The 12,308-nt window shown below is 42.5% G+C and overlaps 1 protein-coding gene and 1 non-coding gene across 2 annotated transcripts in view; one reads left to right on the plus strand and one right to left on the minus strand.

The window, feature by feature from the left end:
* LOC126236062 (uncharacterized) overlaps positions 1–12,308 on the minus strand; it is a 512,087-nt gene that overhangs the window by 323,591 nt on the left and 176,188 nt on the right. The window lies entirely within an intron of this gene.
* Positions 476–550, plus strand: Trnat-ugu (transfer RNA threonine (anticodon UGU)). Its single transcript has one exon. It is a non-coding gene; the product is annotated as a tRNA-Thr (tRNA).

A 12,308-nucleotide genomic window follows, 5' to 3' on the forward strand; every position in this document is an offset into this window, starting at 1 on the left:
GATTTCTCCCTGGAAGGTCTAATGTTAAAACAAAAGCTGACGTACTTTGGACACACAATTCGAAGGCATGCCTCGCTGGAAAAACATTAATGCTGGGGAAGATTGAAGGAACTAGAAGAGGAGGACGTCAGAGGATGAGATGGATCGATGGCATCACAGAAGCAATGTGTTCCAACCTGGAAGGTCTACGGGAGAAAGTGCAAGACAGGAAAAAGTGGCGTGATTTGGTTCATGGGGTCACGAAGAGTCGGAACCGACTAAACGAATAGAGAGAGGGAGAATATGAGTGCATCCGCACAGAAGAAGAAGGTCATGGTCGGTATTGCCAGAACTATATGTTTATATGCATATGGTGTCTCTTCTTTCGGAAATGGGGTAGGGAAACTACGAATGCTGTGTGTGGACATTAAGTTGGGAATGTGGGTCTCGCTGGAGGCGTGCGCGAGTTACTCCCTGCAGTCGCACTATCCTTTGTGCCCTCGGTGGCTCAGATGGATAGAGCGTCTGCCTTGTAAGCAGGAGATCCCGGGTTCGAGTCTCGGTCGGGGCACACATTTTCACCTGTTCCCGTTGATATATATCAACGCCTGTCAGCAGCTGAAGGTAGTAATATATAATTCTAGTTTCGAATAAGAGTGTCCGCACGTTCCTATATCGCACGAGTCACAGCTGTGTGAGGCCGGCCGGCATGCGGAGGATTGGACAGGATTGCATCACCTTGTCGCGATGATGACAGACGCCTCGCCCAACGACTCACCGTGATTTTGTTCACTGCCAGGTCTCCGTAGGCATACTCTAAGCGCCTGTGAATATCTGCGATGCTCTGGTTTTCCGCCAAAAGAAACTCAATGACAGCTCTCTGCTTCGAGCGCATCCTCTTTACAGACGCCATTTTGAAGGCTACGTATAGCGCCGCTATCTATCGGAACTTTATGATACTACAGGGCCTGAAGCGGGAACACTTCACGATGTCCCACTACGAATGTCGCCACTTTTCAACCGAAATTGGCAGACAAAGAAATTGTTATGTTACTGATTGAACGCCCCTTGTACAAAAGTCTTATGCAATATGGTTTCATTTCTGTGGAATCTTATACAGTTCACATCTACCGATCGTCGGGGCATGGACTCTGAATCTCAGTTCAATATTACAAAAGTCTGACGATATACGAATGATTTACCCGTTGTAATGCTGTCGCAAATCAGTATTTACGAAATGTGGTCTTTGGCAGGTATTAGTATACCATTCAGGTATATTTAGCACTACGTTGTATTCATCGTAAGTTAAACACGGAAGCCAACATTGGGCCCTGTGTTGCTTTTCGTTTGTACTAACTTCGCTGGATTCTCCTACTCGCGGGACTGAATTTACGCCCTGTCGAGTACAGTCGCTTACGAATGCAAGGGCATGTTTATGCTACAGGTTGTGTAAAGTACTGGAGGGATCTACGAAATGCCTTTAAGGTCCTAGACACGACGAAGGAAAACTACTACACCTCTTCCTAATTTGGGGGGGGGGGGGCAGGGGAGACGCCACTGTGTGTGACGACTAACGTAACTAGCCACTTTGGAATGTGAGAACACTGCTGCAGTAAGGGAAACTGCGAAACCCAAAACTTGAAGTCAACGACTGTAAATCGGTGTCCTTGGCATATCTGAGATGAGATGGCACCTACCAAGAGACTTTTGGCTTGGAGAATACAGAGTCACGCCGCATTTGATCAAGACAGTCCAGAGGTAACAGGAATTGGAGTGATTTTAAGGAAAAATCGCTGCCTAACGTGTCAGGCGAAATGAGCAATACAGCTCTAGGATAATACTGGTCAAAGTTCAAATTAAACTAATGTACACTATAGTAATACAATTGTGCACGCCAACATCCAAAGAAGTGGATGTGATAGCTGACGAAATGTTGTTGTTGTTGCCGTCTTCAGTCTAGAGACTGGTTGGATGCTGCTCTCCATGCTAATCTATCCTGTGCAAGCTTCTTCATCTCCAAGTACCTACTGCAACCTACATCCTTCTCAATCTGCTCAGTGTATTCATCTCTTGGTCTCCCTCTACGGTTTTCACCCTACACACTGCCCTCCAATTTCAAATTGGTGATGCCTTGATACCTCAGAATGTGTCCAACCAACCGATCCCTTCTTCTAGTCAAGTTGTGCCACAAATTCCTCTTTTCCCCAATTCTATTCAGTACCTCCTCATTAGTTGCGTGACCTACCCATTCAGCATTCTTCTGTAGCATCACATTTTTAAAGATTCTATTCTCTTCTTGTCTAAACTATTTATCATCCATGTTTCACTTCCATATACGGCACACCCCATACAAATATTTTCGGAAACGACTTCCTGGTGCTTAAATCTATACTCGATGTTAACAAACTTCTCTTCTTTAGAAACGCTTTCTTTGCCATAGCCAGTCTGCATTTTATATCCTACTTCGACCATCATCAGTTATTTTGCTCCACAAATAGCAAAACTCATTACTACTTTAAGTGTCTTATTTCCTAATCTAATTCCCTCAGCATCACCTGATTTAATTCGACTACATTCCATTATCCTCGTTTTGCTTCTTTTGATGTTCATCTTATATCCTCCTTTCAAGACACTGTCCATTCCGTTCAACTATTCTTCCAGGTCCTTTGCTGTCTCTGACAGAATTACAGTGTCATCGGCAAACATCAAAATTTTTATTTCTTCTCCGTGGATTTTAATTCCTACCCCCAAATTTTTCTTTTGTTTCCTTTACTGCTTGCTCAATATACAGACTGGATAACATCGGGGATAGGCTACAACCCTGTCTCACTCCATTCCCAACCACTTCTTCCCCTTCATGCCCCTCGACTTTTATAACTGCCATCTGGTTTCTGTACAAATTGTAAATAGCCTTTCGCTCCCTGTATTTCACCCCTGTCACCTTTAGAAGTTGAAAATTAGTATTCCAGTCAACAATGCCAAAAGCTTTCTGTAAGTCTACAAATGATAGACACGTAGGATTGCCTTTCCTTATCTATCTTCTAACATAAGCCGTAGGGTCACTATTGCCTCACGTGTTCCAAAATATCTACGACATCCAAACTGATCTTCCCTGTGGTCGGCTTCTACCAGTTTTTCCATTCGTCACCAGATGGTAGAGTTTAGTCATGGCTGGCTCTCCCAAGACTATCAGCAGTTCTAATGGAATGTTGTCTACTCCCGGAGCCATGTTTCGACTAAGGTCTTTCAGTGCTCTGTCAAATTCTTCACGCATTATATCATCTCCCATTTCATCCTCATCTATGTCCTCTTCCATCTCCACAATATTGCCCTCAAGTATATCGCCCTTGTATAGACCCTCCATATACTCCTTCCAGTTTTCTGCTTTCCCTTCTTTGCTTAGAACTGGTTTTTCATCTGAGCTCTTGATATTCATACAAGTGGTTCTCTTTTCTCCAAAGGTCTCTTTAATTTTCCTGTAGGCAGTATCTACTTTACCCCTGGTGATATATACCTCTACATCCTCACATTTGTTCTCTTGCCATCCCTGCTTAGCCATTTTGCACTCATTTTTGAGTCGTTGGTATACCTTTTTGCCTGCTTCATTTACTGCATTTTTATATTTTCTCCTTTCATCAATTAAATTGAATATCTCTTCTGTTACCCAAAGATTTCTACTTGTTCTTGTCTTTTTACCTACTTGACCCTCTGCTGATTTCACTATTTCATCTCCCAAAGCTGTCCATTCTTCTTCTACTGTATTTCTTTCCCCTGTTCTTGTCAATCGTTCCCTAATGCTCTCTCTCACACTCTCTACAACCTCTGGTTCTTTCAGTTTATCCAGGTCCCATCGCCTTAAATTGCCACCTTTTTGCAGTTTCTTCAGTTTTAATCTACAGTTCATAACCAATAGATTGTGGTCAGAGTCCACATCTGCCCCTGGAAATGTGTTACAACTTAAAACCTGGATCGTAAATCTCTGTCTTACCATTATATTATCTATCTGAAACTTTCCAGTGTCTCCAGGCGTTTCCTAAGTATACAACCTTCTTTCATGATTCTTAAACCAAATGTTAGCTATGATTAAGTTTTCCTCTGTGCAAAATTCTACCAGGCGGCTTCCTCTTTCATTCCTTACCCCCATATTGACGAAATATACGAAGAAATAAGTAGCGTGATAAGATATGTTAAGGGAAGTGAAAACTTGATTGCCATGGGGGGGGGGGGGGGGTTAATGCGAGTCTGGATGAAGAGTACAAAGTGGGGATTGCCGGTGACTATGGACTTTCAAGAAGTAATGAAGGAGGAGCCCGATTAATCGTGTTCTGCTAGAGGCTGGGGCGGTGGCAAGGGGGGGGGGCGCTATAGTTCCTCCCCCCCAAATAGAATATCATATTACACTGGATGAAATGACTTCAGAAATCAGCGAATATGTTACTTCAACAAATTCACTCTTTTTTTTGTAATTATGTAGCAATATAGGTTGCAATGTATTTCAACATTTTAACAGAAGAGTAAGTGCGGAAAATAGCGTACTATCCAAACCAATAAATATCATTTAACTTAAAACGGGCGTCTTATTATTTATTAATATATTGGATGTATATTAATGCACGAATACCACTTACAATAATCAAGAAAGCTCAATATGCCTGGTATGCCTACCAACACTTAAATTGTTGACCCCAGACAAAAACTTCGAAATCGCCGGAGATCTGGGTCCAATCGTATTATTTTCCCGGGCACACACATTCTGTAGGCACGTTTTTACCCTGAACTCCAAAACAGTTACCAAAAACTAAGAAACACCAAATTTTACGAATTTGTCGGTGGAGGACCCCAACTCTCCTTTTGTTAAGCGATATTCCGTTCCCCCAAACCCCCTTCCCCCCACCATTAGCCCCCCTCCCCCACCTTTGACCGATTTCTAGAATCGCCCCTGGCTAGAGGCACCAATTAGTTGTTACAGACACACTTTTCCAACATAACAAGCGATGAAGATACACCCTGACGGCCCCATGATTCGTAAGGAGACAACAATCGATTACACTTTTAATGAAACCACCTTTTAGAAAGCAAGTTAAAGATTTCAGCCGGTATCCAACTGCAAACATAGAAAGTGACTACAGCCTGGTACTGATGAAAAGTTCGCTCACATTCAGATGTCTGAAGAAAAAGACAGTAAAATAGAAATGGGAAATAGAAAAACTGAAAAAAAACAGAGACTGGCAAGGCATTATGAACAGAAAACGACAAACTAGCTAAAAATTTTCAAAATGGGGGAGTAAAAGAAGACTGGGAACAAATTAAATCTGCTATATACAAATCAGCGGGAGAGAGAGTTTGGAAAACTAAATCCAAAAATAAGAGGAAATGGATTACACAAGAAGTTAATCGGCTTACCGAAAACAGAAGACAACGTAAAAACGCAACTGATGAACAAGGAAAAGCTGATTACAAGAGACTGAGTCCACAGAGAAGCTAGGAAAGCAAAAGAAAGTTTCCTCGAGCAAAGGTGCAGAACAGTGGAAGAAAAAATACGACAAAGGAGACCCGATATCCTACAGAACAGCAAACAAATTTTAAAAAAAAACTCCAAACAAAAATGTCGCGTACAATCGAAGATCAAGAGGGGAAAATGCTGTTTTGTGAAGACGTGGCGAAGAAATGGAGAGAATCCATTGACGAACTGTGTGTTGAAACACGTTTATCGGAGGATATAATAGGACAAGAAGAGTACAAAGGAGACGACATTCTGTAGGAAGAATTTGAGACATCTCATAAACATGTACAAGACAACAAAGCAACGATCTTGACGACATTCCTGCAGAACTAATCAAGAATGTTGGTAAAAACATGAAAATGATGATGCTGAAAGTTATTACGTCCATCAGGAGACACAGTAACCGAATTCCAGAAACGCATCACGGTCCTCTTACTGAAGAAGGCGGCAGCTGCGAAATGTGAACAGTATCGAACCTTAAGCCTAGTGCCACGTGCATAAAAAATTCTCATGTTATAATTCTGAGAGGAACTGGAAAGGAAGTGGATTCAAGAGGGGATTAGGTATCAGAGACGCGATTGTGGCACTGAAGCTTCTTATCGGAAAGCAAATAAAGAAAAATAAACCAACTTATATTCCCTTCGTAGGCCTGAAAGAGACATTTACTTTATTTTATTTACACGTCAAGTACCGTAGGACCAAATTGAAGAGAAAATCTCCAAGGTCATGGAACGTGTCAGTGCATGAAATTACAACATAAAAGAAATAACAGACAAAATTAAATGTTAATGAACATGAAAAAAGTCAATCCATAAGTTTAAGTAAACACAATCAACAATACAACAAGAATCAGCTTCATTTTTCAAGGAACTCCTCGACAGAATAGAAGGAGTGACCCATGGGGAAACTCTTCAGCGCCGGCCGGAGTGGCCGAGCGGTTAAAGGCGCTACAGTCTGGAACCGCACGACCGCTACGGTCGCAGGTTCGAATCCTGCCTCGGGCATGGATGTGTGTGATGTCCTTAGGTTAGTTAGGTTTAATTAGTTCTAAGTTCTAGGGGACTTATGACCACAGCAGTTGAGTCCCATAGTGCTCAGAGCCATTTGAACCATTTGAAACTCTTCAGCTTGGATTTGAAAGCATGTGGATTAACTCTTTGATGCACAGATTTTATGTTTAATTAATTTTTTAATAAAACATGCATTTTCTATGTCTGGTGGGGTTGCTAATAAAGGAAAACATGAATTAAAATTTTTTATTGTATTGATTTTGGTTTTAGATGGTGGTATATATAATATACCACCATGCCACTTAGGGCCGCACCTAAAGTTTTTGAGATATCTTGGTTTGTGCTTGTAACTCACCTTAAATTCTACTCTAAGCAGTAATAATTAGTATAATTAATGTAAAATAATTTTATTTCTGGCAATTGGTCATTTACAATACAAAATCAAATTACAAACCTTACAAATAAAATATGTTTCTTATTCCTTTTTGTGAAAATCTTGAAAGCACCTTTTTGTTTTGCTAAGGCACAAAGGCACTTTGCATTCAGCGCACATCCAGAAAGTGCGCACTTGCTTCTTTTTTGTACTGCATTTCGCACAACGTCTGGCGGTAGTACGCTCTGGCTGGTGGGATGAATTGTCGAGACGCTGGCGTGAGGAAACATATGGCTTGTTTTTCTTTACGTGGACTTGACTCTCATGAAGTCTAGATGGCCTCAATGGTGTTTTCTGGGTTACTAAGCTTTGCAGGATACTCATCCTGAAGACTTTGGCAGTCATTTTTTCTCTATCGCCTAGTTCCTTCCAAATTATATAGCTGTTGACGATACTGACATCAAGCAGGTGAAAGAATATTCGGTGCCACCACTTTTTACTTCTCCGGCTTATTTCATATGATTTTTTCAGTTGGTCGAACTTGTCGACATTGTTCATGTGTGCATTGTAATCCATCACTGCTTGAGGACAAGGTAGCTCTATGCGTGAACCATCTCTTTCACGGCGAGTCACTGTAGTAACTTCAGGACTGTGAAAATTTGAAAGGAGATGAACAGCTCTCTTATCTTTCCACTTCAAGTAGAGGATGCCACAGTTGCTGACCCTCCAGTCAAATTCACCTCTGCTTAATTCTTTGTCTGTTTTTAATTTGGGTAAATGTTTCCTTGTTGGTTGAACTGTCCCACAGGCATATATGTTTCTCTGCTGTAAACCAGCCAACAAGTTATAGCTATTGAAATAGTTGTCGAAATAAAGATAATGGCCTTTATTTACGAGTTCAGAGGACAAACTCAGCACTACATGCTCCCCAAGGCCTGTTTGCACTGTGTCACCTACTTTTCCGGTGTAAATATCAAATTTCAAGTTGTAAGAGGTCTTGTCACACAGCATCCACACTTTGTAACCACGCTTTATGGGTTTATCTCTCATGTATTGTTTCATACTGTTGCGGCCTTTGAATTTGATCATTGACTCATCAATTGCTAGGTGTTTGCTGGGTTGGTAACACTTGGAAAAAGATTCAGATAGTATCTTGATCACTGGTCGCAGCTTGTACAGTTTGTCATAACCTGGGTGTCCTTTTTCTGGATGCAATGTGTTATCATTCAGATGAATGTTCCTCAGTAACCATCCAAACCGATTTACTGCCATCAGAGATGCAATATAACGATCATGAAGTTCTGGGGCACTAGACCAGTAGTCTCTGTATGCTGGCATACGCTTTATACCCATCAAAATGTTGATTCCCAGGAAAGTTCGTATTTCATTGTCAGTTGTTGGAGTGAAAGACTTGCCAGATTGCGTCGCATATAAATTTGTTTGGAAAACGATTAGCTCAACTAGCTCTTTTGGAAATATTTTTTCGAATATATCGATAGGTTCTGGATCATCAATGTCCCTAATAAAAGCACTTGGTCCTGATTCACTGTCGAACTGCATTCCTGAGGTAGCATTGAATTGTTGTCCCCAAGTTGGCGCTGTGTCAGCAGCGCGTTTTGGCGGAGTGGACTCACTTTCTTCCTCGCTCTCTGAAACTTCGCCTTCAGACGACACAATAGCCTCCGCAACAATGCTTGCTTCATAATCAGATTCGTCATCTGTGGTGTCAACAGTGGAATCCTCGTCTGATGGAATTTCACACAATAATCGTTCGATTTCTTCATCTCGTAAGCCTCTTCTTGACATTTTCATTTTCAAACAACAGCCTGAATCCAAGTAAAGAATACGTAAGCAAAACAAAATGGAGAAAGAGCTAAAATAAGTCACAACACAATTAAAAACTAAACTTTGTAGCGGAGGATTTCGAATTTTATACTAGGAAACGAAATGCAATAGAATACTGCTACATGCACGGTGGTACAAATAATATACCACCAAAATAAATTGTATATAAATAACGGAAGATTGTGCATATGAATGTATACATGGGTTCATACCGTAGCTGTGACGTCCAAGATATGGAAAAAACACAGGCGCAACAAGAAATTCGTTATAAACCACTATTCACACGCAAAAACCATGCACAACTCAGCACGCAGCTTTCACAGTTGTAATCTATGCAATTCTTGGCGGGAACTGATTCCTTATAGGCAGTGAGTGCCATCTGTCTGATAAGTAGAGAACTAGGTGAGCATATTAGAGTGGTGGTCGTGCAGTTAAACCACTGTGCAAAGAGCCAAGAAAATTTTCAAAAGGTGGTATACTATGTATACCACCGTGCTCCAAAGAGTTAATGCTAAGATTTTTGAATTCGAGTGGTAGCTTACTGAAAGTGGGTACAGCAGTATACTGCAAACTTTTCTGCACAAGAGTTAAGGAAGTCCGATCCAAATGCAGGTTTTATTTCTGCCAAGTATTAACTTGGTGAAAGATGCTTATTCTTGGGAATAAGCCAATATTGTTAACAAGAAATGACAGTAAGGAATATACATATTGAGAGGCCAATGTCAAAATACCTAGAGTCGTGAACAGGGGTCGTAAAGAGGTTCGTGAACTTACACCACTTAGTGCCCGAAAAGCCCGTTTCTGAGCCAAAAATATCCTTTGAGAACGGGAAGAGTTACCCCCAAATGTAATACCATACTACATAAGCGAATGAAAATAAGCAAAGTAGACTAATTTTCGTGTCGAACGGTCACTCACTTCAGATACCGTACGAACAGTAAAAATGGCAGTATTAAGTCTTTGAACAAGATCCTGAACGTGGGCATTCCACGACAGCTTACTATCTATCTGAACACCTAGGAATTTGAACTGCCAGTTTCACTAATCATATGCCCATTCTGTGAAATTAAAACGTCAGGTTTTGTTGAATTGTGTGTTATAAACTGTAAAAACTGAGCCTTGCTGTGATTTAGCGATACTTTATTTTCTATAAGCCATGAACTTAGGTCATGAACTGCACTATTTGAAACTGGGCCAATGTTGCATCCTTTACTACCAAAGTAGTATCATCAGCAAACAGAAGTATTTTAGAGTTACCTGTAAGACTAGAGGGTGTATCATTTATATAAATAAGGAACAGGAGTGGCCCCAACACTGATCCCTGGGACACCCCCCACTTGACTGTACCCTGCTCAGACCCCACATCACAGCCATTCTCAACATTGTGAATAATGACCTATTGCTGTCTGTTGCTAAAGTAAGAGGTGAACCAATTGTGAGCTACTCCCCGTATTCTGTAATGGTCCAACTTCTGAGGCATTATTTTATGATCAACACAATCAAACGCCTTCGTTAAATCAAAAAAATGTACCTAGCGTTTGAAACATTTTGTTTAACCCATTCAGTATCTCACAGAGAAAAGAGAATATAGCATTTTCAGTTGTTAAACGACTTCTAAAGCCGAACTGTATATTTGATAGCAAATCGTGTGATATGAAATGATCAATTATCCTTACATACACAACCTTGTCAATAACTTTAGCAAACACTGATGGCATAGAAATAGATCTAAATTGTCTACGTTATCCCTTTCCCCCGTTTTATAAAGCGGCATTACTACTGAGTACTTTAATCGCTCAGGAAACTGACCAAACGAAAAATTACAAATATGGCTAAATACAGGGCTAACATGTGCACCACAGTACTTTAGTATTCTGCTAGGCAGTCTATCATATCCATGAGAATCCTTAGTCTTCAGTGATTCAATTATTGACTCACTCTCCCCCTTGTCTGTATCACAGAGGAGTATTTTAGACAGCAAGCTCCGAAAGTCATTTACGAAAAAAGTTATATGATTCCCTGTAGAATTTACGCCAGCAATGCTCAGAAAATGATTGTTAAATTCTGAACATATATCTGATTTATTAGTAACAGAAATATTTTTACTACGAACTGACTTTATATCGTCGACCTTGTGCTGCTGATCAGACACTTCCTTCATAACTGACCATATGGTTTTAATTTTATCCTATGAACAGCTATTCTATTTGCATACCACAGACTCTTTTCTTCCTAATAACATTTTTAAGCACTTTACAATACTGTTTATAATGGGCTACTGTAGCTTGATCGTGACTGCTTAAAACATTTTGATATACACTCCTGGAAATGGAAAATAGAACACATTGACACCGGTGTGTCAGACCCACCATACTTGCTCCGGACACTGCGAGAGGGCTGTACAAGCAATGATCACACGCACGGCACAGCGGACACACCAGGAACCGCGGTGTTGGCCGTCGAATGGCGCTAGCTGCGCAGCATTTGTGCACCGCCGCCGTCAGTGTCAGCCAGTTTGCCGTGGCATACGGAGCTCCATCGCAGTCTTTAACACTGGTAGCATGCCGCGACAGCGTGGACGTGAACCGTATGTGCAGTTGACGGACTTTGAGCGAGGGCGTATAGTGGGCATGCAGGAGGCCGGGTGGACGTACCGCCGAATTGCTCAACAAGTGGGGCGTGAGGTCTCCACAGTACATCGATGTTGTCGCCAGTGGTCGGCGGAAGGTGCACGTGCCCGTCGACCTGGGACCGGACCGCAGCGACGCACGGATGCACGCCAAGACCGTAGGATCCTACGCAGTGCCGTAGGGGACCGCACCGCCACTTCCCAGCAAATTAGGGACACTGTTGCTCCTGGGGTATCGGCGAGGACCATTCGCAACCGTCTCCATGAAGCTGGGCTACGGTCCCGCACACCGTTAGGCCGTCTTCCGCTCACGCTCCAACATCGTGCAGCCCGCCTCCAGTGGTGTCGCGACAGGCGTGAATGGAGGGACGAATGGAGAAGTGTCGTCTTCAGCGATGAGAGTCGCTTCTGCCTTGGTGCCAATGATGGTCGTATGCGTGTTTGGCGCCGTGCAGGTGAGCGCCACAATCAGGACTGCATACGACCGAGGCACACAGGGCCAACACCCGGCATCATGGTGTGGGGAGCGATCTCCTACACTGGCCGTACACCACTGGTGATCGTCGAGGGGACACTGAATAGTGCACGGTACATCCAAACCGTCATCGAACCCATCGTTCAACCATTCCTAGACCGGCAAGGGAACTTGCTGTTCCAACAGGACAATGCACGTCCGCATGTATCCTGTGCCACCCAACGTGCTCTAGAAGGTGTAAGTCAACTACCCTGGCCAGCAAGATCTCCGGATCTGTCCCCCATTGAGCATGTTTGGGACTGGATGAAGCGTCGTCTCACGCGGTCTGCACGTCCAGCACGAACGCTGGTCCAACTGAGGCGCCAGGTGGAAATGGCGTGGCAAGCCGTTCCACAGGACTACATCCAGCATCTCTACGATCGTCTCCATGGGAGAATAGCAGCCTGCATTGCTGCGAAAGGTGGATATACACTGTACTAGTGCCGACATTGTGC

This window comes from Schistocerca nitens, chromosome 2, assembly GCF_023898315.1.
Source record: "Schistocerca nitens isolate TAMUIC-IGC-003100 chromosome 2, iqSchNite1.1, whole genome shotgun sequence".
NCBI lineage: Eukaryota > Metazoa > Arthropoda > Insecta > Orthoptera > Acrididae > Schistocerca > Schistocerca nitens.